Below are 27,835 nucleotides of genomic sequence, written 5' to 3'. Positions count from 1 at the left end.
GGAGGACGCAAGCGAGAAGACGCACGGAACGGACTCTCCGTGTGGACATCACACCGCACCACACGCACCGGTTAAACTCGAGTGGCCAGACTCACATCTAGATGATGGTCCTTGTCATCAAACCTTTAGCAAGAATTGTTACCATTGCCCCTACGATTCAAAACGCAGCCATTCGTCAGCAACGATTCAGCCGACGAAGTGCAGCCAACGGTTTGAAGGAACCGTCACCTCCATGTGCACACAGCATGACCAACGTGCGCCATCTTGCTATCCAGGGTTCACGGGCCTGTCGGAATGAACGCTTCAAATGTCAACAGTAACATTTACCTTCATTTTTTTATTATTCAAATAACAGCATCGATAATGACAGTCGTATTTGTACAATATCACCAGGTGCAATGGGCACCATTTGGTGGAAAGTAAGCGAACAGATTAATCCTCGGCATGAGAATGTGGAATTGCTACTGCTGGCTCTGTTACACGAATAGAGAAGATCATTATGGACACTGGCCTGGTGGGACTTTGTTGCGTTGGTGTAAAGCGCAATGAACACAACACTCAACACTTTCGTCAATTATACTGCGGCTTTAAAGGGAAAAATAAATAATCGCTGACGTTTCGGGCAATGGCCCTTACATGACTTTGCAACGATGACTTCCTCAACACTCAAACTATGATCACACACTGAGTTTCGAGTTGCTGTGTCTTCGCGTAACTTCAGTCTCTTTGACGAAAGGGTATTTGTAAAATCAATAGGTTGGGTTAAAAAAAACATCCTTTAAGCAAAATACCCTCCTCAAGATCGGCACATACATTCGAAATAATAACAATCATCAAGGGCCCTTTGTTCATGCATGCCGGACGAAGGCCGCACTCGCTACTGGTAGAGGAGGCCGTGGCCGTGAACAATCGTCGACTGTGGCAGTGCGCAGAGTACAGCGCCACCGCTCCGCCAAGTGGTGAACGCTGCGTCTCCACTGAGGGCGATGTTGTGCCCCGTGAATGAGAGGAGAGAGAAGCGTTCTGAGTGGACTTCGCCTCCTCCTGATTGCAAGCCCAGCGATTGCCTGGCAATTGCCTAATAGAGCCAAATATACAGACCAACAATTAATGGACCGCGGTTGAGTTTGTCACTCACAATCTGTGGAACTGTTCGGATAATCAATTTAAAAATGCTCTTCGATATCGGTTTTTGGGTTAGATCGCGTAAATGTAAATGTGTCGTTAAACCCGCCACCACCCGACAGAGCCAATTTAGTAAGGTTTGTAATGTAAACAGAACATGCCAATTCGTCACTAGTACAGCTCACCGCTTGTGTGTTGGAGATCAAATCCACAACATTAACAATCTCAGTACGACGTTTCGCCAGTCATTGCAACTAGCATCATAAGGCGGACAGCCAGATTTGTGAAAGCCTACGTGTTAAACTCTCACTAAAAATCAATCTCTCACTAAAACTCAATCTCTCACTAAAATTCAACCTCTCACTAAAACTCAATCCGAGATAAGGGCCGTTGCCCGACATTGTAACGTATTACGTATATAACATGCTTTTTTAAATTCTGGCCCAATGAAGTGTTAATTAGTATTGTTTGTGCGCGTTAAGGACACCGCTTGAACAGAAGCAGGTGCATGTATTCAATCACAGGGCGCAGCTGCTCCGCCACAGGAGGATTGGAATAACATCATCACTCGGAACTCACCAAACCGGCTATTGTTGACACCATCTCTATATACATACACGGGTGTTGGGAACGGTCGGGTGTAACGCAGTGCAGGATTAAGCTAGTGCGGAACCTGTAGTATATGTTATAAAGAGGCCCTAAATATAAAAACACATTTAAACACGCACATTTTTAACTTGCATAGTAAAATAATTGTATTTTCTTTTCATTTGCTATACAGTCGGATAATACAGCAAATTGCTACCCTTAAACACCCAGTCGTTCATAAAAGTTGAAGGCGGTACAGTACTATAGTAATATAGTGCAGAATCACCGAACCGGAATTGATATCTTGAAAGCATTTAGCGCGGGGCTCTTGAAAGTGCGGGGCCCGTAGCTACTACACGTGCAGCGCCTGCACGTGTAGTAGCTACACGTGCTGCAGATACACGTGCCGCAGATACACGTGTCGCAGCTACACGTGCCGCAGATACACGTGCCGCAGATACACGTGCCGCAGATACACGTGCCGCAGATACACGTGCAGCGCCTGCACGTGCTGCGGATACACGTCCTGAAGCTACACGTGCAGCGCCTGCACGTGCTGCAGGCACTTTTTCTCCGAGGATAATCCGGCACTGGTGTAATGTCTAGTCTGGCAACGAAGAATGTCTGAAGACACCGTCCCTATGGTGGAGGTAGCACGGCTGGCTCGCTGCTCTGCTGGTGTCCACATCACATCGGAGAAAGGTGAACACGACGCGGTGGCGTGATGAATGGGATCACTTCTCACGACGCCGATTCTCGACACCGTTATATATGTAGCGCAAATCCAGACGGTGCAATATTAATTAGCACCGAGTGTGTCTACACAGCGGTCGTCGGGATCGGGACCCGAGGTCGATTCCCGCTCACGGCCAACGCCAGTGACGATGGTCTGTACCGGTCCTGAGCCTCCCCTAGGTTGACTCGGCCTCCAAAAGTAGTACCTGGTGCGATGTGCAAACCTCGCCACCGGGGAGACAAAGGCGGTCGGGCGTGGTTGCTGGCCGCCCACCCCCTCGTGTGCCGTGCCGACCTTCATAGGCGCTGCTCTAACAGCACTTGCCCCAACAGTCTGTTAAAGGCTATACGGGGGGTCTTTGTATTTGTTGTCTATAGCCGTCCCCAGGCAGAACGTGCTGCCCTGTGACGTGTGCACGTTATCCACACACAAGCACACTCGTGCCCTCGTCTTTCTATAGCTGATGTTGTTGTTGAGCGACCGCTTTAATTTTACATTGAGGTGCTTGGCGAGCCAGATGATCGCGTTGGCAGTAGCCACTGTGGCGATGCCTCCTCCCTTCCTTCACACGTGTGTGTGTGTGAAACAAGTGAATACGGACCTTTAAACAAACACGTCAATTCCTCGGACTATTGAAACTGCTCAAATGCAGTGCGCAGCGGCATATTCAGTGTTGCGAAGGCACTCCGTGTGGGTACACGTTTCGCCAAACCTGCAAGAGACTGCAAATCGATAACATTTGCGAATAACTGTCAAGTGTCCGCTGCTTGCTTGACCCCACAACCACCTGCGGGGGGAGGGAGGATTACAAGAATGCCCACACATCCAACTCTGTCTCTGCATGCAGGTCTCGCCCGTAGCATTCCTCGTGCCCAGAACTCAACGCCTGACTTGGTTGGTGGTGACGCTGTCGCTGCGGCTGCGTTGGCAGTGATGCACATTGAGCAACAAAGCAACGCTACACGGTCGTGAATAGTGGCTGTCTGTTACGCAATAGCTATTGCTAGATCTTCGTCGCCAATGTTGACCGTGGAACTCGGGTCGACGCTTTTCGGAGTGTATAGTGCGCTAACCACTGCACCACCGCTCCCGGGCACGATTTTCTTATTGCCAAACAACCTCCATGTCCCATACGACAAAGGGGGAGGGAGGCCTTCATCCCGCAGTAGACTGACCCAGAACTGGCGAGGCCTCACCGTTATGATTATATTCGGTGTCAAGCTGGCACATAACAACAACAATGATTATTACTCTGTGGGTCCGTGGGCATGGTGGTGTTCGGAACGCGATAATCCATTGGCGTGTAGCGGGGTGCGCGTTGCAAGGGGGTGGGGGGGGGGTGGGAGCTTCTCTCTCTCGCGTGCACGAGCACCGATTTCTCCCTGCCACACTAAAAAAAAACGGCAGCGTCAGCTCAACCGCGGGCCTCCCATTTTTAAGCTGCTCGATCAATCACGGACTCGAATCGATCAACGGCATAAGCGATAAAACGGCACGATTCGGGCGCAATCACGTTGCGTGGAACATGCTTTAGAGGGACCATTAAACGTTGCTCTCTTACTCTACGTTCGAGAGCATTTTTTGGGGCAGTGCTCGTATTCACCAGCGACCTTCATCCAGTGTTCGGAAATTCCACATTCCTATGGCGGGGAAGGGTTGAGACAATCTTATCCCATAAGACTGTTAGAGTATTTGCAAAGTTGTACCTAATTTTATCGACTTGAGGCCCAGTCTATCCAGAGCACAATCACTGCTTACTACACAAAAGTGGTACGGATTTTATTTCTCCTCGTGATGGGCTGTCAACCTCCCAAAGTGACATTTTATCTTTCTGTCTTGCCTGGCTCTCGCGTGCTCGCTACGGTGTTGAGCTGCCCTCATGCTGGCTCTCCGGCTGGCTCAGGGGGTCACGGCGATAAGACGACCCTGCTGAGATCCTGGATTTAATGTCGGGTGCCAACCGCGCCCATAATTAAACCGGCCCGCCCTTAAGTGCAGGGAATTGGTAGTCTCATCCCAGTCACCATTGGTTACACAAGAAATGCCCGTGTGAAATAGTTTTATTGGCCTAAATTTAGCTTTAGGCCAGCTCTCGAAATTTAAAAAAACACATAAGTTTGAGAAAGTCATGCAGCAGCAATCACAATGCAGTGTGTGGGAAAGTGCGCCCCCTGCTGTGTCAAGGATAGAAAATCTCCTTGAAGGATTCTTCTGAAGAATTTATGTTCATAAATCTCTTGTGTAGCTATTCTCTGGCAGTAACCTACTTGCTGTGTCGCATCATGAAGGAGTCTCGCTCGTTGGCTCCATCTCTGTGTGATCCACCTCTCGATCGCTATGGAGCCAAAAGTGTCTCATTGCTCCAACTCGAGTGAAAATACTCATCTCTATTCAGAATCAGAATATTTATTTATGGAGGAATTCGATGAGCTATAAAGCTTTTTTTTCACAAATGTCCAGTAGGGGCATGGGGTAAGAACGGTACAACAACAAACAGTACAACAACACGATCGTAGTGCAACGTACAAGAAAGGCAAACGAACCGCCCAAAGACGTACAAATAAAACCATCTCCATCCTACCAGGTAAAGCTCACCGAGGCCGAGGTATTCACTTTGAGAAACGACCTGGCTACAAATGATCGCTAAAAAAAAGTGGCTCATCATTTGGACATTACAATGGAATTGCACATTTCTACGGCAAGAGGCAGCCTTTTTACAGAGCAACCACTTGATGTTTTGTCACGTGGTATTAATTTTAACGAACTTATGGTGATGATGCCTTTAAATTAAAATTGTCCTTATCAACTAGTGCATACATTTAAATTCATAGCAAGTGGGGTCCCATCGTTGTGATAGTAATGGGAGTGTGATCAGCCCCACCGCCGATGTCGTCGTCAACATTCCACATGCCTATGGCTGGGACAAGTCACGACCAGATCTATTTCCCATCTCGACGTCAAGGTTATGGTAGCGTGGTGGCACAAAACAGCAGCCAAAACACATTGTACGTCCAGTCCGTGGTTGCAGAGTTTAAGATCGTTGCCCCAAACACACTCGGGTGGAGGCCAAACATGACCCCGTCCCCGATGCAGGACCATCCTGGATGTTTTATAAAGATGCCCCGAGAGTCGGCGCTGTGCCGGGGAAGTCCACGGTGACCGCGGTGTGTGAAATTATTCTCGGCAGCAGCACGGGAACAGCATGGGCACTAACATGGGGACATTGGGTGTAAAGGCAAGCGCAAGGCTGAGGTTCAGCCTTAACAGGTGGCATCGTATCTGATAGGCATTGAAGGCCGAGCCTACCGACACGTAGCAGCTGCCATCCTATCGGTCCCAATAAAAAAAAAACATTTGCCAACAACGAGCTAATGACTCGCTCGTTTCGCACGGTGTGCGCCAGAGCCGGCACCCCACACCCAGCACCCCACACCCAAGCGGCCTTCACAGTCGGTGGCGCCACAAGCCGGAGCACCTCCGCCCGCTCTCCGGGAGTTCGGCCGCGACTCCTCTCGCCCCGTCGCGCTCGTTGACTTCGAGGCGGCGTTTGGCTCGGTGCAGAGGACCGCGAAAGTGGACGGCGCCCTCCGAGGAGGGCGGTGCCGAGCGCCGGAACCAACGGACGCGCCCTGGGCAGCTACCGCGCAGCACAACGACGGCAACGGGCACCACGGCGGGGGTCGGACACGAGAGTCTGCGGGGGGAGGTGGGGGGCGCCCTGTTAGCAGCCCCGCTGGAGTTCGGCAGGGATCCCATTGTGTCTGCCTCTTTCTTTAGTCTTCATAAATCGGATGAGCGTCTCATCCTTACAATCACACCCTGCCGCTTTCCGTCCCGGGACGACCTTCTCCGATGGCAATAACTCACGAGGGCTGACGTGCGTGTGTGTCTCTCTCTCTGGGTCTCCCTCCTCTCGGTCTCAGAGCGAGAGGTTTAACTCCCGCGTGGTCTGACTTGAGCACAAACGTCGCCGTGACCCCCCCCCCCCCCCTCCACACGAGTCCTCCCCGCCACGGTGCACCTCATCCGACACCGCCGTCTGGGCAGATGGACCCCGGACGTCGTGGCTCGCCTTGCCGTGCGGGCAGAGCGTCCACAGGAGATGTGGCACGAAGCCCCAGGACCCAGGGGGCCTCGCGCTCCGTGATGCGGACCGCGCCTGTCTGGTGGGAGGCGCTTGGCTGAGAGGGTCACGGATCGCAAAGAGTCGGAGGGACATTCGAAATGGCCACAGTGATGGCTTAGTGCGGCGGTGGCTGCTGCCGCTGCCCAGGGGAGCCCCCACAATAGGTTTATGGCCTGTTGTAGACATGCATCATAAACATGATGACGGCAAAAAATAAAGCGTTCCGCGTATTTGCAGAAGGTGAATGGATTGCGGCGTTGCAGGAGCATGAAGGATGGTGACGACGAGGAGAGGCCTTCATACAGCACTTGATGGATATCATGGCTGATTATAATAACGAAGGAATTGTTGTCAAGCAATATATACAGTATTTGTGAAAATATTTGTGCAGCTATGAATGTTACGCTCTCGTGGAAGTATTTTTCTCTCCAATGCCATCCCACATGCCACTCAAACAGAAAATCAACTGAAAGAATGGAGACCTAGCGATGCTTCCCTGCCTGAAGGACATTCATGTCGTTATTAACCAGCCGTGGCAATTGTTGCGGTGGAGGGAGGATCTGGTGGTCTTTGCGTGGGGGTGGGGGGGGGGTCAAAAAACACCGAGCAGCCACGTCGTGTTAATTTGGCTGAGAGTTGAACCGTGAACTTTGATGAACGCCGGTAGGCTTGTAGCACAAACACGAATAGACTCGATGTGCAGGGTGCTCGCCCTCTTTATTTTTTTCTTTTTCTCGACGTTCTCCTTCGCGAGAGGGAACGCGCGCGCGCGCAGTCCATCGAGAGTTGCGTGCCCACGACAGCGCGCCGGCGTTTGCGAAGCAGTGACTCAATTTGCAGTCTCGCGTCGTAAATCAGCGCAATCCCACCGACGAGAGGCGATCTCGACCCCATTCCGTTCAGCGTGCACCTCTGCGTCCACTACAGCCTAATAATATCATTAAGGAGCCTCTGTTTTAAACACTACATTTTAACAGGACGATACGTTCGTACAAACGCCGGGCAGTGTCTTGGCTATAATTCAGCTAATTCAGTATTGTAAATTCCTCATTCCTATGACGGGTGCCAGGATGTGCATGGCGCGGCTATTGCGGACTTTGCCCACGCAGCATAACGAGACGGATATAATTCGTTGAATGCGTTGCGTGCGTGCGTGAGATTTAATGCGATACTCAGAAAGCTGTCGCGGCGTTTCGCCGACGCTGTAGACGATCTGTCTCGGTGTTGTTCGCGCATCCACGCGTCGTGTTCACCGCACCGGCCGCGAAGTCGCGCGGGTGACGGATGCATCGCGAATCTCTGGGTGCGTGTGGGTTGATTCGCTGCTCTCGGCTGCTCTGCACACGCCAAGTGAGGCGGGGAAAGTGAAACCCCTCGCTCTGAGACCGAGAGAGAGATACACACACGCGCACGCACGTCAGCCCTCGTGAGTTATTGCCATTAGAGAAGGTCGTTCCGGGATGGCAAGCGGCAGGGTGTGATTGTATTTGGATGAGACGCTCATCGGACTTATAATAATAACAACAACGGGTTTACTCATAAGCGAAATTGTTTTAATACCGTCGGCGAAAGGAAAAGGAGCCTGTTAACTCGTTGGCCGACTGGACTTCTTGAGAAAAGTATCATTCACGGCGATGAAAAATAACGAAGAGCTCAGTGGGCTTTAACTGGTAGAATAAAAACAATGTTTAGTTTTAGTTTACGTATTTATTTTAGTAATTTGTGTTACCTTTCCTATACTTTGCACTCCTATTATATTTTTGTATTGTAACTTTCTGAAACGCCTCTACTGGACATCTGTGAAAGAGCTTCATAGCTCATCGGATTTCTCCAGGATAAATAAAGATTTCGATTCTGAGGTGTCCAGGAATGTGAGGATGCTGCCCGGTTGTAAATAATAGCACGGATATCGTCCACCCAGCCTCATCCAGCAACACATAGCCGACTTGTAAACTTAAAATAGTCTCGAAGATAATTAAGTCTGACATCAGCCACTACACATTTACCTACCGAGACTATTTAAACTCGCTCTCTTCTCTCCGTAAACCTCTAACTTTTCTGAAGAAGGATAGATGGTCGAAACGTCGAGATATTACTTTCCTCTCCATAACAATATGCTAAATTGACCAAATAAGTCGTTTATGAAATAAAAGGGGTTTTCCCCTTTTTTCTGGCAACAAAACTGAAACCGTTTTACAAGGATTCATGCCTGCATTGACCACAATACCTGCAGTCAAAATGCAAACAAAAAACATACTATGATAATATATGCATTGTCCTTGAAACTGATTGGTCCATCTCGCCTAATTCGTTAAAAAACATGTTCATATCACAATGGTCTGAGTTGGGCTAACCAATTTCGCTGTCCTATACAATATGACAAACATTTGGCTTCCGTTTTTGATCGCAATATTGTCAATATGTTAATATTGTCAATATTCGCTTAGGCATGTTACAAGGCGTAGCTTCCAAACGGACACAAGTTGCACCCAAATAATTGAGATGAACAATCTCATCAAAATAATACGTTTAAACGTGCGAATTGTACAACGGTGTTCATCACGTGATGATCCGATGATGATGATGATGGCGATTCTAATATCACACGTTGGCAAATTTTCAACTTTTTTGTTGATGGAAACAATGATGAATCAATAAAAAATGGTAACTTGTCACAATGCTACGTACACATAGGTTATGTTATTGTTGGAACATTGAGCTGTCATGCATATTGACTTATGATAATGTATCTTCAACTTCTTTTGCACCGTACGTATTGGTAATAATACTAATACCATTTGTTCATCTAGGGAAGCCTCGCCGAGTCGTTAAACTCTCCCTGTATTTCAGAAAAGCCCCTTCAAATGGGAGTCTTTGCTCAATTCAATTTCAATCATTCTTGTCACGTCAAAAAAGGAAACCGCGAGTTTCTCGCATGAACCCCACCGCGGATTTGTGTTTAAATTAAGATGACGGTGGCGATGATGTAGATGACGATGTCTTGTTAACGACTATCGCTTGGGTGTGGCTCGGTAGGGTCCCTGGTGCAGGAGGGAGAAGGAGGAGGCTGTGCATGCGCGCTACGGGTTAATCGGTGGGAGCGCTCTCCTCGTCTCGCACGCGGCCGTGGCTGCTGCGCGCTGGGGTCGTGTGAGGCCAAACGCGCGGCCTCCATCCTCGGGCTCCTCCGCAGCGGCGGCGGAGGCGCGTGCACGTGGCTGCGTGCGTGCGCGCGTGCACGTGCCGCATTGCAGTACACTCGCGCCACGTAGGCTGCAGCACGCGCGCACCTGCACTGCGGCGCGCGCGTGTGTGCGCATCGATTCATCATCATCATCACACTCGCCATTATCATCGCCACACTCGCCATTATCATCGCCACACTCGCCATTATCATCATCACTTTAATTACACGCTCTTAATTGCGATTTCCATCATCGCCGTTATTAGCAACTATGAGTAATTGTACATTATTTCATGTTATTTTGCTCATCGTAATCCTCGTTATCATCTTATATTTTTCATTTTATTTCGAAATATCGTCAACATCGCTTCTGCCCATATACTGTACATCCAATCAATTAGTTTTTTCTTAGCGTCGTCACCAACAAATCAGACTTGTAATTCCCATTATCCCCATCATCATAACTAATTTACATACACATTAAACCACGTATCATAATCTCTTACACGTACTTTCATTTTATTTCAATAATTTACAACGTGAATAATTCAATTTACAGTATGATGATTAACGGTTAAGATATTAACATAAGTGCAATCATTACCATAATCGATTTAAATATATTATAAATAATAACCATTACATAGCCATACAAATTTGCTTCCACTATAATCGTCTGTAAAATTATCGTAAATTACAGCTGCCACTGTTTCGCGAGCGTTATATCATGACAATGCAATCAATGCCATCGCATTCGGAACAGTCATTAAAACATCGTGATACAGCACGCGTTAACCCATATACAGGATGACATCAATTGTATTAAATATATTTATTAACGTACACAACGCCTAATCAACCTTGAAGGGTAATTAATATGACAATCCGATACACGTTGGCGGAACGTTATCACCACCTTGAATAATATTGTTCCGTGCTGTGTACCTGTGTCACAGTGACTGCATTCGCAAGAGTCTGCCGTGTGTCGCTGCGATCATGGCAAGAAACGCGTTCCTTAACTGGACCGTCGTGCAGCTTGCTCTGGCTCGCTGATCATCACTCTGGATCACTGATCATCATTCTGGCTCGCTGATCATCACTCTGGCTCGCTGATCATCACTCTGGATCACTGATCATCACTCTGGCTCGCTGATCATCACTGAGGATCACTGATCATCACTCTGGCTCGCTGATCATCACTCTGGCTCGCTGATCATCACTCTGGCTCGCTGATCATCACTCTGGATCGATGATCATCACTCTAGATCGCTGATCATCACTCTGGATCACTGATCATCACTCTGGCTCGCTGATCATCACTCTGGCTCGCTGATCATCACTCTAGATCGCTGATCATCACTCTGGCTCGCTGATCATCACTCTGGCTCGCTGATCATCACTCTGGCTCGCTGATCATCACTCTGGCTCGCTGATCATCACTCTGGCTCGCTGATCATAACTTTGGCTCTCTGATCATCACTCTGGTTCGCTGATCATCACTCTGGATCGCTGATCACCACTCTGGCTCGCTGATCATCACTCTGGATCGATGATCATCACTCTGGCTCGCTGATCATCACTCTGGCTCGCTGATCATCACTCTGGCTCGCTGATCATCACTCTGGCTCGCTGATCATCACTCTGGCTTGCTGATCATCACTCTGGCTCGCTGATCATAACTCTGGCTCTCTGATCATCACTCTGGTTCGCTGATCATCACTCTGGCTCGCTGATCACCACTCTGGCTCGCTGATCATCACTCTGGATCGCTGATCAACACTCTGGCTCGCTGATCATCACTCTGGCTCGCTGATCATCACTCTGGCTCGCTGATCATTACTCTGGCCCGCTGATCATCACTCTGGCTCGCTGATCATAACTCTGGCTCGCTGATCATTACTCTGGCTCGCTGATCATCACTCTGGCTCGCTGATCACCACTCTGGCTCGCTGATCACCACTCTGGCTCGCTGATCATCACTCTGGCTCGCTGATCATCACTCCGGCTCATTGATCATCACTCTGGGCCGATATAATAATGTGGGTAACAATGCAGCGGAGAGCCTACAGCGGTGGTCCAAGCGGACAATTGACACCGCGATCAGAATGTAGAAGTCTCCGCCACTTCCTGAGTCATGCAGCAGAACGGATATTCTCGTCTACACGGGCACTGCTTCAACCCCTGTAACATATGTAAAGTGTCTGTTTTTTTTCTTCTTCAGTTTCTTCCCTTGCTCCGTGAGACGTGTTGACTCAGCGGGCAAGTCTGTGTTAAACAAAGCATCTCGAACTGAACACCTCTAATATGTATATACATCGAAGCGATTAACTCGAGTGAGATCACAAGTCGCCAGCGGCGTTCAGTGCGGGCGGTGCGGGGCCCACCCATCACGTGGCCCGACTCGGCAGGCAGCTGCTGCTGCTGCTGTGTCAGTGAGGGACAGCTGCTGCTGCTGTGTCAGTGAGGGACAGCTGCTGCTGCTGCTGTGTCAGTGAGGGACAGCAGCAGTGACAAACAAATCAAGAGCGCAGAGGCGCAACAAGCGCAAAGACCCCCACCCCCCCTCGTCCGTAGAGCCTTCAGCAGACTCTTGGGTAAAGCACCGTCAGCGTGCGTCCGCGTGAAGGGTGGCGCGGGCGCACACGGTACTCGTTTGAGGCCGAGTCGACCTAGAGGAGACACAGAACTGCTTCAGATAACCGTCACTGGCGTTGGGCCGTGAACGGGAATCGCACTCGGGTCGATTCCCGTTCGTGGCGCAGCGTAGCGCTGACCGCTGCACCACCGCTCCCCGTGAACGACAGGCGGCAGGAGGAGCACGCAGGGGAATGGAGCCTCGTGTGAGCGAGGCGTGCCCCAAGCTCGAAGGGCTCTTCCCTGTGCCGGCTCCCGGTCGCCTCCACCGCCTCCTGCGCTCAAAGTTCGATTTCAAATCCTGCTATTGAGGGTCAACGCAGCCCATCGTCTCTCTCAGAGTCGGTGCAGTCGTTATTTATTCACGTCTTCTACGGGACAGCGGTCACGCAGTGATTGCGCAATGCGCGGCATTCTCCCGGAGCTGCGGTTGTGCAGTGGGGATAGCGGCGACTCCCCACGGCAACGATCCTTAGAGCTCACACAGCATGAGCGCACACAGACAAAGATCCCCCGTGTAGCCCGTAACAGACTGTCGGGGCAAGTGCTGTTAGCGAGCACCTATGAAGGCCGGCGCGGCACACAAGGGGGTGGGTGGCCAGCACCACGCCGGACCGCCTTTGTCTCCCCACTGGCGATGTTTACTACACACCGCACCAGGTACTCATTTTAGGCTGAGTCGACCCAGGGGAGGCCCAGGACCGGTTCAGATAATTCGTCACTGGCGTTGGCCGTGAGCGGGAATCGAACTTTGGTCCCCGGTTCGTAGCGCAGCGTAGCGCTAACCGCGACACCGCCTCGTGTGTGTCTTGCGACATCGTCGTCGTATCACTACGCGCGTGTGCACGTTGAACTTCTGTCGCACCGTACGTTGCCAACCGCGCGCCAACTGCGAGGTGCGACCACTGCCGTGGCCAAGGAGTCGTGCCCAGCGGTGGCTCGGGGTGAGCCGCTGCTGCTGCTGCTGCCCAGGCTGCTGCTGCTGCTGCCCATGCTGCTGCTGCTGCTGCCCATGCTGCTGCTGCTGCTGCCCATGCTGCTGCTGCCCAGGCTGCTGCTGCTGCTGCTGCCCATGCTGCTGCTGCTGCTGCCCATGCTGCTGCTGCCCAGGCTGCTGCTGCTGCTGCTGCCCATGCTGCTGCTGCTGCTGCCCATGCTGCTGCTGCCCAGGCTGCTGCTGCTGCTGCCCATGCTGCTGCTGCTGCTGCCCATGCTGCTGCTGCCCAGGCTGCTGCTGCTGCTGCCCAGGCTGCTGCTGCTGCTGCCCAGGCTGCTGCTGCTGCTGCCCAGGCTGCTGCTGCTGCTGCCCAGGCTGCTGCTGCTGCTGCCCAGGCTGCTGCTGCTGCCCAGGCTGCTGCTGCTGCTGCTGCCCAGGCTGCTGCTGCTGCTGCCCAGGCTGCTGCTGCTGCTGCCCATGCTGCTGCTGCTGCTGCCCATGCTGCTGCTGCTGCTGCCCATGCTGCTGCTGCCCAGGCTGCTGCTGCTGCTGCCCAGGCTGCTGCTGCTGCTGCCCAGGCTGCTGCTGCTGCTGCCCAGGCTGCTGCTGCTGCTGCCCAGGCTGCTGCTGCTGCTGCCCAGGCTGCTGCTGCTGCCCAGGCTGCTGCTGCTGCTGCTGCCCAGGCTGCTGCTGCTGCTGCCCAGGCTGCTGCTGCCCAGGCTGCTGCTGCCCAGGCTGCTGCTGCCCAGGCTGCTGCTGCTGCTGCCCAGGCTGCTGCTGCTGCCGGGCGCAGGGGGCGCAGGGCGGGGGGGGCGAGGGAGCCGCGCGGCCGCTTCACGGCCACCGCGGGCGTGGCTGACAAATGAGCGCCACGCAGAGAACGACAAGAAATCTGGGAGCGCTAAATCTCACCCCCCCTCGCCCTAAATCCAATCGCGAGCAGCGTTTAAAACTCTCCCGCTTGCTCCTCCTTCCTCCTCCTCCCCTTGAGTGCGCGCGTTGGGTTCCGTAGCGCGTGGCGGGCTGCTGGGAGGGGAGGGGGATTGACGAGGGTATTGATCATCAATTAATCAATCCATCACGTGTTTTATGGAAGTAATGTGCGTTATCTAGATGGGGGGTGTTGGGGGGGGGGGTCTCCTTGAGCTCGGCTTTGCTACCGAGAGGAGTTCCTCTGAGCAGACTCGAAGCTGAACAACACTCCGCGTGAACCCCAAACACCGATTGCGCCCTTCGGACTACTCGGCCGGCAGCTCTAATGCCACCTTACAGTGGCCGGGGATGGCCATCTGGTGACGTCTTCACCAACTCGCACTGACCAGCGTGGTGAAGTATGGACGGAACGTGACAGTAGCGAGCACCTATGAAGGCCGGCGCGAGGGTCTTGTTTCAACGGTGTTGATGCTGCCCATCGCCGCTCCAGGTCTAAGTGTTGACCTCTAGCGGTGTTGACCTCTAGCGGTGTTGACCTCTTGTGGTGTTGACCTCTAGCGCGCGATGTGTTCGGGTCGTCGCGCGCTTGGCGGGGAGACGACAAAGCAGACGTCGCTGGGATCGTGACGCAGCGCCGTCACCACTCGCAGCTCTCCGTGTCGACGTCAGCCTCGTGTCGCCCACTTGCACGGAACACGAATAGTCCCGGGGCCAGCGTTTCAGGTGGTCGTGTGAAAGCGGTAACTAAATCCCCGATGTGGCGTGGCTAGCGAGCTCCCATTCACGCCTGCATAGGACACACGAGCGCGTGGACTCGGCCACATCCACGCGCGGCCAGGCGAATCATTCGGGCAACGTTGACAACAGTCGAATCCCAGGAGCGGTTTACACGCCACGTGCACCGTGGACAGGAATCGAACCTGAACACCAAACGCGTTGTTCGCGGTGTTTAGGACTTGGCACCGGATTGGCTCGCAAGTGACGACATCACATTTATCTCTCTGTTTCAGAACGAAACAGGAGGATTTCTCCACAAATCTGCCTGTCGCCTGATGGTGCTAGTTGTAATTACTGGCGAAACATCGTACTCGCATTGTGAATGTTGTGGATTTACTCTCCAACACACCGGTGTGCTGTACTAGTAACGAATTGGCACGTTCTGTTTACGTGACAACCCTTACTAAATTGGCTGTGTCGGGTGGTGGCGGGTCCAACGACATATATTTACGCGACCTAACCCACAACCACCTCTTATGGACAAACACCACGTGTCCTTCGTCTCGACACCGCATGGCGACTCGGGTCGCCCCGTCACCACGGCAGGCGCGGCGCGTCCGGGCCCACTCCTCCACTCCGAACACGTCCCTTCATTTCCTGCTATACCTTGCCGATTAACTCCAAACCATCTCCGATGGAGAGACGCATCCATTATGCTTCCAACTCTCCGACCCCCCCCCCCCATCCCACGCCGGTAAAGTGGGTAGGGTCCTCTCCATGGCACTCCCCGTATCTGACTCCCAATGACCCGGCACAGCGGAGTCGCTTCTGTACCTTGAGCACGGCTCGGGTGAGGCTTGGGCAGTGCTGCTGGTCTCTTTCGGTGATCCTGAGCCAGTAACAGAAATTCCCCATGAGTCCTGCGGCGTTGGACAGTCTCGACACAACAATGCCTCCGTTGGTGACGTCCAACAAAGTGGTACTTGTTTTATGCACGTTGAACTTTTTTTAGCACCGTACGTAGCCGCCCCGTGCTAATCGGAGGTGAGGGGAATGACAACAAACTAAACCCCCAAAATCAGTTGTGAAGAAATGAGCTTCCAACCCAGAATGTATCGGCGCCGCGTGGATGATGGGCTGTGGTCGGGTTGAAGCAGCGTATGTCGCCTTCACCCAGTCGGTCCCTCCTGTCGGTTAGACCCCTCCGCGGCCTGGTGAGTTGTATCTGGAGTACTTTAACGCTCTGCAGCATTATACCACGAGTGTCACCCAAGTGCCGATGTCACGGCAATGGCTTTTTGAAATGCAATCCCCTCCCAATTATATTCCATTAGTAACTCACGCGGCGAGCGATTCTGATAACGGCCTTGAAATGCAACATTGCGGGGCCCCCATGTGCCGCCACGTGGGGTGCATCGTTTACATTCGCGCGCGCGCTCTCTTCGTGTGCCTTGCCCAGCGAGCTTTGGAGCAAGCACAGTCGGTGATTATGAAATAATTAATCAGAATTAAATGGCAGAAAAAATGTAACAACGTACACTTAAATTTAGTTTGAATACACCCAGATATACTTAAATGTAGATGTATTGACCGTAGCATACAATCACAGTAAGTACGTTGAACTTTTTTCACACCGTACGTAGCCAACCGCCGCTAATCGGAGGTGACCTGGCCACCGACGACGGTGTGCCCATTGACACTTATGGGTGGACGGAGAGGGGGTGAGTGTTGCTCAGGAGCCTGTCCGCTGTTTCAACTGCTGCAGCGCGAGATGGAACCGGTGACTTATGGACTACAAGTTCGCTGTGCAAACCATCGCGCCGCGGCAGCCTCGCCCAATTTAGAACCCTCCTGAAGGAGAGTAATGAGACTCGGGCTTTCCTGAATAAATGCATTAGATTATCATCATCATCATCATTATTATTTGATCAAAGTAGAGATGGGCAATCTCACTGGGCTCTCGCCTCGTGTAATCAGTCGCTTGAGTCTTGCTACCCCGGGGAAGCGGTAAGTGCCAAGCGTGCATCGTGATACGCGTCCGTGATAGCCATCGGAGCGGGAATTGATTTGCAGCACGTGGTGTCTGCCTGGAACACATTCATTTTCATTCCATTTAATCCGCCGCCTCTGTGTCCATGATTTGATCATTAGATTAAGTGATCTGTAAAGTTAAAACAACCATACGTTCTTGCTTGATGAGTTCACTTCTAGTACATAATCAAGAAAGAGTACTAATTTTTGTTGTATTATTGTACGTGTGTTTGACTCCATCTAGAATAGACTTGGGATACTGCTATAGTTAAGGGGGCACCTTGATTTTTTTTTACTGTGTGCATGTGTAGTGGGTTCACTGGAGACACACACTTGACTTTGGAGGCAACACGTTTATTCCAAGACCACAACGGGGTAACTTCATAACCGGGCCAGGTCAGTAACACAATGCCTGACCCACGATGCCGAACGTGACGACCGAAGCCCGAAGTGATGTAGCACGGCGGGGTTCATTCCACAAGACAGCCCCGATCGGCTCTCGGGACCTCCCTCTTATGTGTATCTGTGTGTGTGTGTTTGCCCGGAGAACATCTCTGTCAACGAGGTGAGGAGTAATTCGAAAGCTGTTTTTAGTTTATGTGAACGAGGTTGAAGTTGTTCAAGGTTTTGACCTTTGACCCAACAATTCGGATAATTCGGTTTATCAGAGGCGGTGCCGCTTGACCCACTTCCGTTTACAATTCGCCCAGCGCGTGTCGCCTTTCACGAGTTAAAACCGCAGCGATCTCTACCAGCTGAGCTGTACAGTGCCTTGGCTGCCAGTGCACAAGAAATGATCCATCATAGTTGGAGCAATTACATTTCACCAGGGCTCACTACGAACACTTCGTGCTGCAGCACCGCGCGGCGGTCTTGTTATGAGAGCTCCGATGCACAATCAAGATCACGGTCTGGGTTAAGTTGCCCATCATCCTTTAGGGGCGTATACAATTAAGTACCAATTGTATGGGAAGCGAGCAATAACTTGATCTTTTAATAAACTGGTCCTGGCCAAGGTAATTGTGGAATTTTCAACGCTGGCTTACGGCATCTTTAATGGATAGGACACTTTGAGAGTGACAACTCAAATGATGCTGGAGCCTGAGTGATGGCCTGAAGCCCCTTTTACGGGAATCCAGAAACCCCTCTAACTGGCTCGGAGTCACCAGCAAAAAGAGGTGCTCGACGGGGCACGGTGGCTCTTTTTAACTTTTAATCTTTGGGCCTAAATGACTACGCATTGTACTGTGCCGTGTCGCCTCGCCGCGCATGAGAAATCCATGGGAAATCCATGGGATCCTTTTCCAACCCCGCCCTAGGACAGATCGACCGTCCGGGTCAATCACCGTGGGCACACGGAAGGCTCCGCAGGGGTCAGTAATTTCAGCGAGCAGAGCAGAGTCATTAGTATGGACAACTGGGGCACAGCATTGTCCAGTCAAAAGTCAATACTGTCCCTGTTCTGAAACAAATATACGCAGATTAATATTCAGAAGACACGCTCTGGGCCATGTCACCAGACATGGCCTGCCTGGCCACAGAAAAAAAAACGATTGACTTGTCTATATGGGAGTACAATGTGTGTATGTGTACAATGGGGAGGGGTGATGCAGTGGTTCGTGAACTGCCCGAAAACACCCAACCACCTGCCTTTGATTCCCAGCCACGGATAACATGAGCGGCGAGTGATATCTGAACCTGTGCTTAACTAGGCCTTTATTAGGTTAACTCAACCTTAAATTGGTACATGTTGCGGTGTGTACACTTCGGCCTTGGGAAGACAAAGGTGACCGGACGAGGTGCTGACCATAGCATACCCTCGTGTGCCACACAAATTGCATCACCATCCATCTAGATGACTAAAGCAGCTCAAGCCTCCCGTAAACCACGTGGCGACTGTGGCCACCCTCACTCTGAACCCCTCCCCTCTCCCCGCCTCCTGTGAAAACAGACGCTGCTCCATGCCGCTCATTTCTGCTTGCTCCTTCCCTCTCCTATTCCCTCTCTCCTATCCCCTATCATCGTCGTCGTCTCATCCCCGACATCTTGACCCGGTCATTCCTTCTCCATCTCCCCCTCTCCCTCTCTCCCCGCTGCTCATCTCGAGACGTGCCCTTCTCTTTGTCCCTCTCGGGGACTTCCGTTGCAGGATCCCTTTCCTTTTGCCGGACATCTTGCGCCCCCTTCCCCTCCTCCCCTCTGCTGCCCTTTTGAGCAGCTGACTGACTCTCTCCTCCCTTTCCAATGAGAGCAAATGGGGCACCCTGACACACGAGAATGGTGCAGGAAAGAATACCACGCGTTTCAACGAACACACAAATGTGTAAAAAGCGCGCACCAGCCTCTGTGCATGATGCAACAAAAATATATATCCTGCAGCATTTCCTGAAAAAGTGCAGTATGGTCCTCAAAAACCAAAATACATTCGAGCAAATGTGAGCGCGTGTATTGATGGGCACAAGTGTAATACATTTGGCAGGAACAAACTAAAATAAATCCCGTAACTGTCAAGTCCGTTCCACAATTAATGAACCGTAAAATTCGCGTGAACATCCCGCGACATATACAGCCTGGGCCGGGATTGGATGCGTCTTCCTGCAAGTACAGGACACTGATGGACTAAATAAATAAGACGTGGTGGCGGCTTTGAGGGCGAATCACAAACGCCGATCCCATCTGCCCGCTGCAGGCGGTGGCCTCTGCAGACACGGGGGGGGGGGGGGGGGTGAAGGAGTGGGGGGTGAAGGAGGATGGGGGGTGAAGGAGGAGGGGGGTGAAGGAGGTGAAGGAAGGGGGGGAGGAAGGGATGAAGGAAGGGGGTGGTGAAGGAGGATGGGGGGTGAAGGAAGGAGGAGGAGGGGAAGAAGGAAGGGGAGAGGAGGGGATGAAGGAAGGGGGGGGGTGAAAGAAGAGGGTGAAGGAGGAGGGGTGAAGGAGGAGGGGTGAAGGAGGGGGTGAAGGAAGGAGGAGGAGGGAAAGAAGGAAGGGGGGGGGGTGCTTCGTCTCTGCTGCCGCCGCCTGCTGAATGTAAAATGCCCTCTGGGTTGACGCCCGAGCAGTGAGAGCGACCACGAGGCCAATGCCAGGGTCGAGGCGGCGCTTGTGCGACTCCTGCCTGCCGGTGGCTCTGCGCCTCGGAGGAGGGGGGGGGGAGCGAGTCTGGGTGGTTGGGGAAGACTGCAGAGGGAGGGTGGAGGCTGTGGAGGGGGCAGGATAAACTAAAACTCTTTTTGATTTCCCCAGGCAAGGCTCACCGAGCCGTGTCGGGCTTTTATCAGAAGCGAACTGGCTGTCGCAAATGATAGCTCGACGCAGTGGCTTCCGGTGTGGAAATTTATAGCAGCAAAATACTCTCAACGCATGGATTCTAAATGTGGTGGGAAAAAAACCCGGAGGGCCGGGGAAAAAAATCCACGTGACCACGGGGAGAGAGACACGCAAACTCCAAAATAAACAGGCGTCGGGATCGGGATCGATGGATATGGAACCCCCCACGACCCTGTATACCAGGCCAGGTAGTTCACGTATCGCCACCGTGCTGCCCTGTGTGAGACTGGGTGGGCAGGGGAACGGGCGGCGATGGGGGAGATGGCAAGGGGAGGCCCAGCTGGTGGGTAAGGAGGAGGGAGCTCATTGGGCAGCTGCTGCTGTGGCTTCACTGCGGGTGTGCGGTCGTTGAGTGCGCGAGAGGAGCGTGCCTCGTACGTGCGTGGGAGCTGCGTGGGAGTGCGTGGGGGCTGTGTGGGAGCTGCGTGGGAGCTGTGTGGGAGTGCGTGGGAGCTGTGTGTGAGTGTGTGGGAGCTGCGTGGAGTGCGTGGGAGCTGTGTGGGAGTGTGTGGGAGCTGCGTGGGAGTGCGTGGGAGCTGTGTGGGAGTGCGTGGGAGGTGCGTAGGGGCTGTGTGGGAGTGCGTGGGAGCTGCGTGGGAGTGCGTGGGAGCTGTGTGGGAGTGCGTGGGAGCTGTGTGGGAGGTGCGTAGGGGCTGTGTGGGAGTGCGTGGGAGCTGCGTGGGAGTGCGTGGGGGCTGCGTGGGAGTGCGTGGGAGGTGCGTGGTGGCTGTGTGGGAGTGCGTGGGAGCTGCGTGGGAGTGCGTGGGGGCTGTGTGGGAGTGCGTGGGGGCTGTGTGGGAGTGCGTGGGAGCTGTGTGGGAGCTGTGTGCGTTCGATTTTCACTCACGATCCAAAAAAGATCACACAATTACCATTATCCGAACTGGTCCCACGCCTCCCTTAGATCGACTCGGCCTAAAATGAGTACCCGGTACGCTGTGTAAACATCGCCACTCGGGAGACAAAGGCGGCCGGGCGTGGTGCTGGCCACCCACCCCCTCGTGTGCCGTGCCGGCCTTCATAGGCGCTTACTCGCTAACAGCACTTGCCCCCACAGTCTGGTAAGGCTACACGGGGGACCTTTAGTCTGAATCTGACTACGCGAGTGACTCGTTCTGAATCCAGTTCCAGGTGAGTGCACGCGTGTGTCTACGAGTACACGCGTGTCTACGAGTACACGCGTGTCTACGAGTACACGTCTCTACGAGTGCACGCGTGTCTACGGGTACACGCGTGTCTACGAGTACACGCGTGTCTACGACGTCCGTGCTCCGGGCTGGAGGAGGGCGGGAGGGGAGGAGGGAGTGGGGGAGGGGTGGGGGGGAGAGGGGGCGAGGGAGGGGGAGTGGGGGGGGGGGCTGTTGCGGGGCTCTGCAATGCGGACAGCGGCCCGGGGCGCGGTCCGCCGCCCAGCGTCGTCACCACCAGCGGCGTCGTCGCCGTCGGTGTGGACACGGCGACAGCGAGAGACCGAGAGAGACCGAGAGAGATTGTAAACAACAACACGAGGCCCGGGGTCGCCTTTGTCTTCCCCAGTGCTGATGTCTCACTCAGCGCGCCAGCTGCTCGTGTTAAGGCTGAGTCGACCGAGGAGTGGCACAGACCCGATTCGGGCACTCGCGCCACTGATGTTGGCCGTGAGCGGAGAGCGAACTCGGGCCACCGGGTTCGTAGCGCAGCGCGCGAGCCATGCCGCTACCAAAGATAAAGGTCCCCCCCCACGTGTAGCCTTAACAGACTGTTGGGGCAAGTGCTGTTAGCGAGCACCTCACGAAGGCCGGCACGAGGGCACCAACAGCCGCCTCGGTCCCCCTTGCCCCTGCCTTGCGTGACGAGCAGCAGACAGCAGACACACAGCAGACACAGCACATAGCAGACACACTGCACACACAGCAGACACAGCACATAGCAGACACACTGCACACACATAGCAGACACACTGTAGACACACAGCAGACACACAGCACACATCAGACACACTGCAGACACACAGCAGACACACTGCAGACACAGCAGACACAGCACATAGCAGACACACTGCACACACAGCAGACACAGCACACATCAGACACACTGCAGACACAGCAGACACAGCACATAGCAGACACACAGCAGACACAGCAAACACGTTGCTGAGTGGGGGGGGGGATACGTTGGGGGGGGTGTGCAGAGAGTTGCATGGAGTTGTGAAGGAGAGTTGCGTGCACCGCCAGCGAAATTTAATTGCCCGGCTGTCAAGCGGTAGTCGATCGCTGTCCATAATTTAGCCACGTGGCCTCCCATTCATTTAGATTCGTCCACGTGTGTGGGCGAGAGAGAATTAATGAAGCTATCGTAGCCACGACGTGTTGTAGAAATGTTAAAAACAAATTTTAACTGGGATTAAAAAAAGTGTCTCCATGCAAAACGGAAAAGTGTTTCCGTTGCTAGTTGTGAGTGAACCGGTGGTGGTAATTCCACAATATCAAGGCGGGTCTGGTCCATGTATATAATGTACATTTAGGACAACTGTATATAAAGTGGCATACGTAGTGTCGAACCCGAATGGGTGATCGGCTGAATCACGGTGGCGAGGAGATGTTAACTACCTCGCCTGGTATACAGGAGATCGTGGGTTCGATCCCGACCCTGACGCCTGCTGCTGTTTATTTGGAGTTTGCGTCTCTCTCTCATCATCACGGTGGCGAGGAGATGTTAACTACCTCGCCTGGTATACAGGAGATCGTGGGTTCGATCCCGACCCTGACGCCTGCTGCTGTATATTTGGAGTTTGCATTTTCTCGCCTTGGTCGCGTGGATTTTTCTCCGGGTCCTCCGATTTATTCCCTCCATATTTAGAATCAACGGGCGTTTAGAGTATTTGTTTCCCTTCAACGTGACTTTACCGAAAGAGCTAAGAATATGAATTACTGCAGTCAGGAAAGCTTTAAATCAAAAACAAGTTTAGTTTAGAATCGCCCACCCCGACCGAGATTTAATCGTGACCCGGGGCTGTAACCACAGCGACCACCACCCCACTCTGACACCACGAGATGGCACAACATTCATACGAAGCAGACTGCTGCTGCAACGTGCCGCGTATAGTTAGTGGGGAATCTCAGCTTCAACTCTCCACACAGGAGTTCAAGGTTCTAAGTCATACAATTGCCAAGAAAATTCAAGACTCAGGCTGTGTGCGTGTATAATGCGCACACACAGGCGTGTAGACCATTGTGTTCCACATCAAACAACATATAAATGCACTCTCAATGGCATTCCTACCTTGTAATATTAAGGACGAGGATTGACTAATTATGGTATGTTTGCCAAGTCAAAATGTCCGCACGTTCAAAGCAGACTCGCTATGGCAATACGTATAAACATCAGGCGCTATGCGCATAGACACTCACGATTCCAACTGGGCGTTTAAGTCAAAGATACGGACCAGAGAAGCTACCCGTTCGCTTGACTCGCATCGTAACGCCAAGGATATTCAACCCCAAGGATATTCAGCAGCCAACCCATTTTACGAGTGCTCTCTAGTGGTCGAATGTGGCATTGTGGTTCCTGTGTTGTGAGCGCTGTTTGAGCCCATTGTGAATCATATTTGTGAATAATTATTTTGGGAAACAAGTCTAATTTCTTTTCACCTATTCTGTTCTCTGAAGCAGGAAGATGTCCTCAAAGTGGCTGTATTTCACACACACACACTATTGGTGTTCTTTATAAAGCAGCGACTTGGAATGAACACTTGGGTGCCTTGAGCGTACTCCTATATAACTGTAAAACATAGGATCCCTTTGTGTTGTTATCAACATCAACGTTGGTTGTCCTGTAGAATTAATAATTATTTGGTGATACTGTGCTGGCTGTGGTGCACAAGCAAAATGAAACGAACAAAACTCAACAAAGGTGTGAACAACACCGTGGCCTTGCAAATAAAAGATATATACCACGGGTGTCGTTTAGGATAATGGCACTTCTTCACAGCACGTAATGAGAGAGCGCAGGTAGACGGAGTCAGAGACGGCACTTTACACCACGGGGCCTAATGAGATTTATTTTATATTTTCTGATGAAGTTATTTTTTAAATTTGCATTTGAAGTGAACTAATATTAGCTATTGGGTATAAGATAACCCCTTAAATAATAAATTAGTATTCCTAAATAAAACATATAAAACCTGCTTTGTAATTAAGAATTATTGATGGTCACCACGTGACAGTTTCATGATGGAGATTTTATTTTCGCACAACAAAGACAAGTGAAAGACAATAAAAACAGATCAAGGTAAAACGGTGCGCAGGTGAGGTTGGAAACCCAAGAGGGCTTATATAAAAACCACACCAAGAATAGAACAATGTATATACACAAAACAGTTTGTTCAATGAGATGACAATTGTCCAACAGTACGCTTTTAATGAACATTTATTCTCATCCTTGCATGTTTATGTCGTTTGGCTTTCCTAGATTAAGAACAATACAAATTTGTAATATCTCTGATTGCATTTAAAAAGTGACTGTCAAGTTCACAGCTGCATGATGTTATGGTTATAACCCCAGTCGGTGGCACCTCGTGTGCGAGAGCCTTGCACTGAGTGGGCCACTATCGCTGATGCGAGTGGCGAAATGCATTTCACTGCGGTCACAATAATGGCGACTCCCTTCATCCCCATGGAGGAGGTAGCACCGCACCTCCGTCGTGCAGTTTAAACAAGGGTAAGTGCGGTCCTGGGCTATAGGTACCAACGTATCGGGTGGGATGTCAACAGTGGTTGTTATAAACAAAAGGTCCCCGCCATAGGAATGTGGAATTTCACAAACTGATTTGGACCGACAATGGATACTGAGCTCGCGGGATACATACACTCTTTGAGTTGAATATAATTAGACTAGTAACTAGCTAGTCAATGGAGAAAAGAATTGAGATTTAAATCGCTTGGTTCGCACACCGTCTGTGTACATTGCAGTGCATGCACAAAAGAACACAACAATTAAATTAACGAGGGCTACGAATCAGGCTTAAACCAATCATGACATTGCCATGCTATTTGTTGCCATTTCATGAATTGTTAATACACAGCAGCAGCAGTCGGCGCGGCTCCACCCGGCACTGCGGCGAGAGCGACATCAGGCCACGTCACGTTGCGCAGTGCGGAGACATTCACCTCGCTGCGCAAACTTCTACGGGGGAAATGCGCCAAAGCCGACCAGCGGTGATGCCGGAGTGCTGCAAAAATCACTCGGAGCCATCATTCTACGCGGACATTCTTACAGGCACATCGCCATCCCCTGCCTCTCTCACCCCACCTGCACCCTGCCCCCACCCTTACCCATCCCCGGAGCCGCGTCCCCTCCTCCCGGCACCGCCGCAACGCTTGGCCCCGTGAGATGATGTCCGGTGGGGGTTGTGGTGCCAAGCTTGGCCCCGTGAGATGATGCCCGATGGGGGTTGTGGTGCCAAGCTTGACCCCGTGAGATGATGCCCGATGGGGGTTGTGGTGCCAAGCTTGGCCCCGTGAGATGATGCCCAATGGGGGTTGTGGTGCCAAGCTTGACCCCGTGAGATGATGCCCGATGGGGGTTGTGGTGCCAAGCTTGACACCCGTGAGATGATGCCCGATGGGGGTTGTGGTGCCAAGCTTGACCCCGTGAGATGATGCCCGATGGGGGTTGTGGTGCCAAGCTTGGCCCCGTGAGATGATGCCCGATGGGGGTTGTGGTGCCAAGCTTGGCCCCGTGAGATGATGCCCGATGGGGGTTGTGGTGCCAAGCTTGACCCCGTGAGATGATGCCCGATGGGGGTTGTGGTGCCAAGCTTGACCCCGTGAGATGATGCCCGATGGGGGTTGTGGTGCCAAGCTTGGCCCCGTGAGATGATGCCCGATGGGGGTTGTGGTGCCAAGCTTGGCCCCGTGAGATGATGCCCGATGGGGGTTGTGGTGCCAAGCTTGGCCCCGTGAGATGATGCCCGATGGGGGTTGTGGTGCCAAGCTTGGCCCCGTGAGATGATGCCCGATGGGGGTTGTGGTGCCAAGCTGCCGCAAGAGGCCCACTGCAAGCGAACTGTCGGACCCTCATTCGGCACCCTGCATTGTGGTGGCAGGGTGTTATAGAGGGCTGCTTAGCGCCCAGCGTATCCACGAACAGCCACCTACGCTCCCCAGTTATGAACACGAAACCCGGCGTCGTCTCTCCTCTCTGTTGATATGCACTCGTGCGTTGTGTGTGTACAGCAGCGATGGATTCATGATATTAAAATGCAGAGCGCTTCGCGTCCGTCCGCACACTGGCTCCAGCTGTCACGAACACAGCCATCTACATTGTCAAGATAAACTAAATCGACCCCCATTTGTTGATGCTGGGGTCAGATCGCGAGAAAACAAGACCAACGTGTAAGTACAACATCCTCCACCCGACACAGTCGAATGAATAGTATTGTCACGTGAACAAACGCATTAATGTGTATTGCTTCAGAACACCGGTGTAATGGCGAGCGATCCGCAACAGTTAACTGTTAGGAACCTCATTGCTTATTCGGCTGTGTGGTGGAGGGTATACGACATACGTTGGTATCGTATTTACACGATCTGACCCATAACAAAACGATGGATCATGACAGTGGTCGCAGAAGGCTACATGTTAAACACTCGACACCAGATATTAACCCAGACACTTGCATTGCTTGTACCCCTACACTCGCCGCAACGAACGAACACAAACACCCTGCATCCCTATCATCACACTAACTCCACGCTCTGAACACAAACACCCTGCATCCCTATCATCACACTAACTCCACGCTCTGAACACAAACACCCTGCATCCCTATCATCACACTAACTCCACGCTCTGAACTCAGACACCCTGCATCCCTATCATCACACTAACTCCACGCTCTGAACACAGCACCCTGCACAGCGACTCTCACTGATGACACAGCACCCCGCATTGCCATCAACACACCAACTCCCCGCTGTTACATGCAAGCAAACCGATATCGTCCACAACACAGCGGTGACTCCCAGCCACTTATTGCACCGCGTCATGCATCGCCGCCACTGTCGCAGACTCTCACCGTCTCCCCGCTGATGCTTAGCACAGCGCCGTCCCATCGCCTCCAACCCCCACTGCATCCCACCCATCATCATCATCCCAGGGCCCCTCGGCACGGCAGTGACCGTTGCGTCCGAGCTGCTGTGAATCCAGCACCCGGCTTCGCGTAAAACACCACTGCCTCCCAGCGACAAACCCAGCACCCTGCACTCTCACCAAACATCGCCCCGGATGAGTCTGTGACAGACTGCTGGAAGCAAGTGCTGTGAGCGAGCACCTAGCAAGGCCGGCACGGGCCCACGAGCGGGATGGGTGGCCAACAGCCCTCCCGGCCGCCTTTGGCTCCTTAGAGGCGATGTTTACACCTCGGTGGACACTGAGCCCCGGGATAGAGACATCCACTCCAATTTAGACCGAACGCAGCGCCACCCCAATTCAATGTCAGTGCACGATACACAGCGG

The 27,835-nt window shown here is 52.4% G+C and overlaps 1 long non-coding RNA gene across 2 annotated transcripts; it reads left to right on the top strand.

The window, feature by feature from the left end:
• The first annotated feature begins 889 nt into the window (after positions 1 to 889).
• On the top strand, positions 890 to 26,590 carry LOC142924172 (uncharacterized). 2 transcript variants are annotated; one of them, XR_012941354.1, is made up of 2 exons: positions 890 to 2,415; positions 25,401 to 26,590. It is a non-coding gene; the product is annotated as an uncharacterized LOC142924172 (long non-coding RNA). The 2 variants fall into 2 exon arrangements; XR_012941355.1 differs by lacking the exon at positions 25,401 to 26,590 and adding an exon at positions 5,853 to 8,437.
• Positions 26,591 to 27,835: the final 1,245 nt, after the last annotated feature.

The sequence above is a fragment of the Petromyzon marinus genome, chromosome 9 (assembly GCF_048934315.1).
Source record: "Petromyzon marinus isolate PM22_M1 ecotype Great Lakes invasive population chromosome 9, UKy_Petmar_22M1.pri1.0, whole genome shotgun sequence".
Taxonomy (NCBI): Eukaryota; Metazoa; Chordata; class Hyperoartia; order Petromyzontiformes; family Petromyzontidae; genus Petromyzon; species Petromyzon marinus.
The sequence above is the reverse complement of the archived record's forward strand: the minus strand, read 5'-3'. Positions and strand labels throughout refer to the sequence as shown.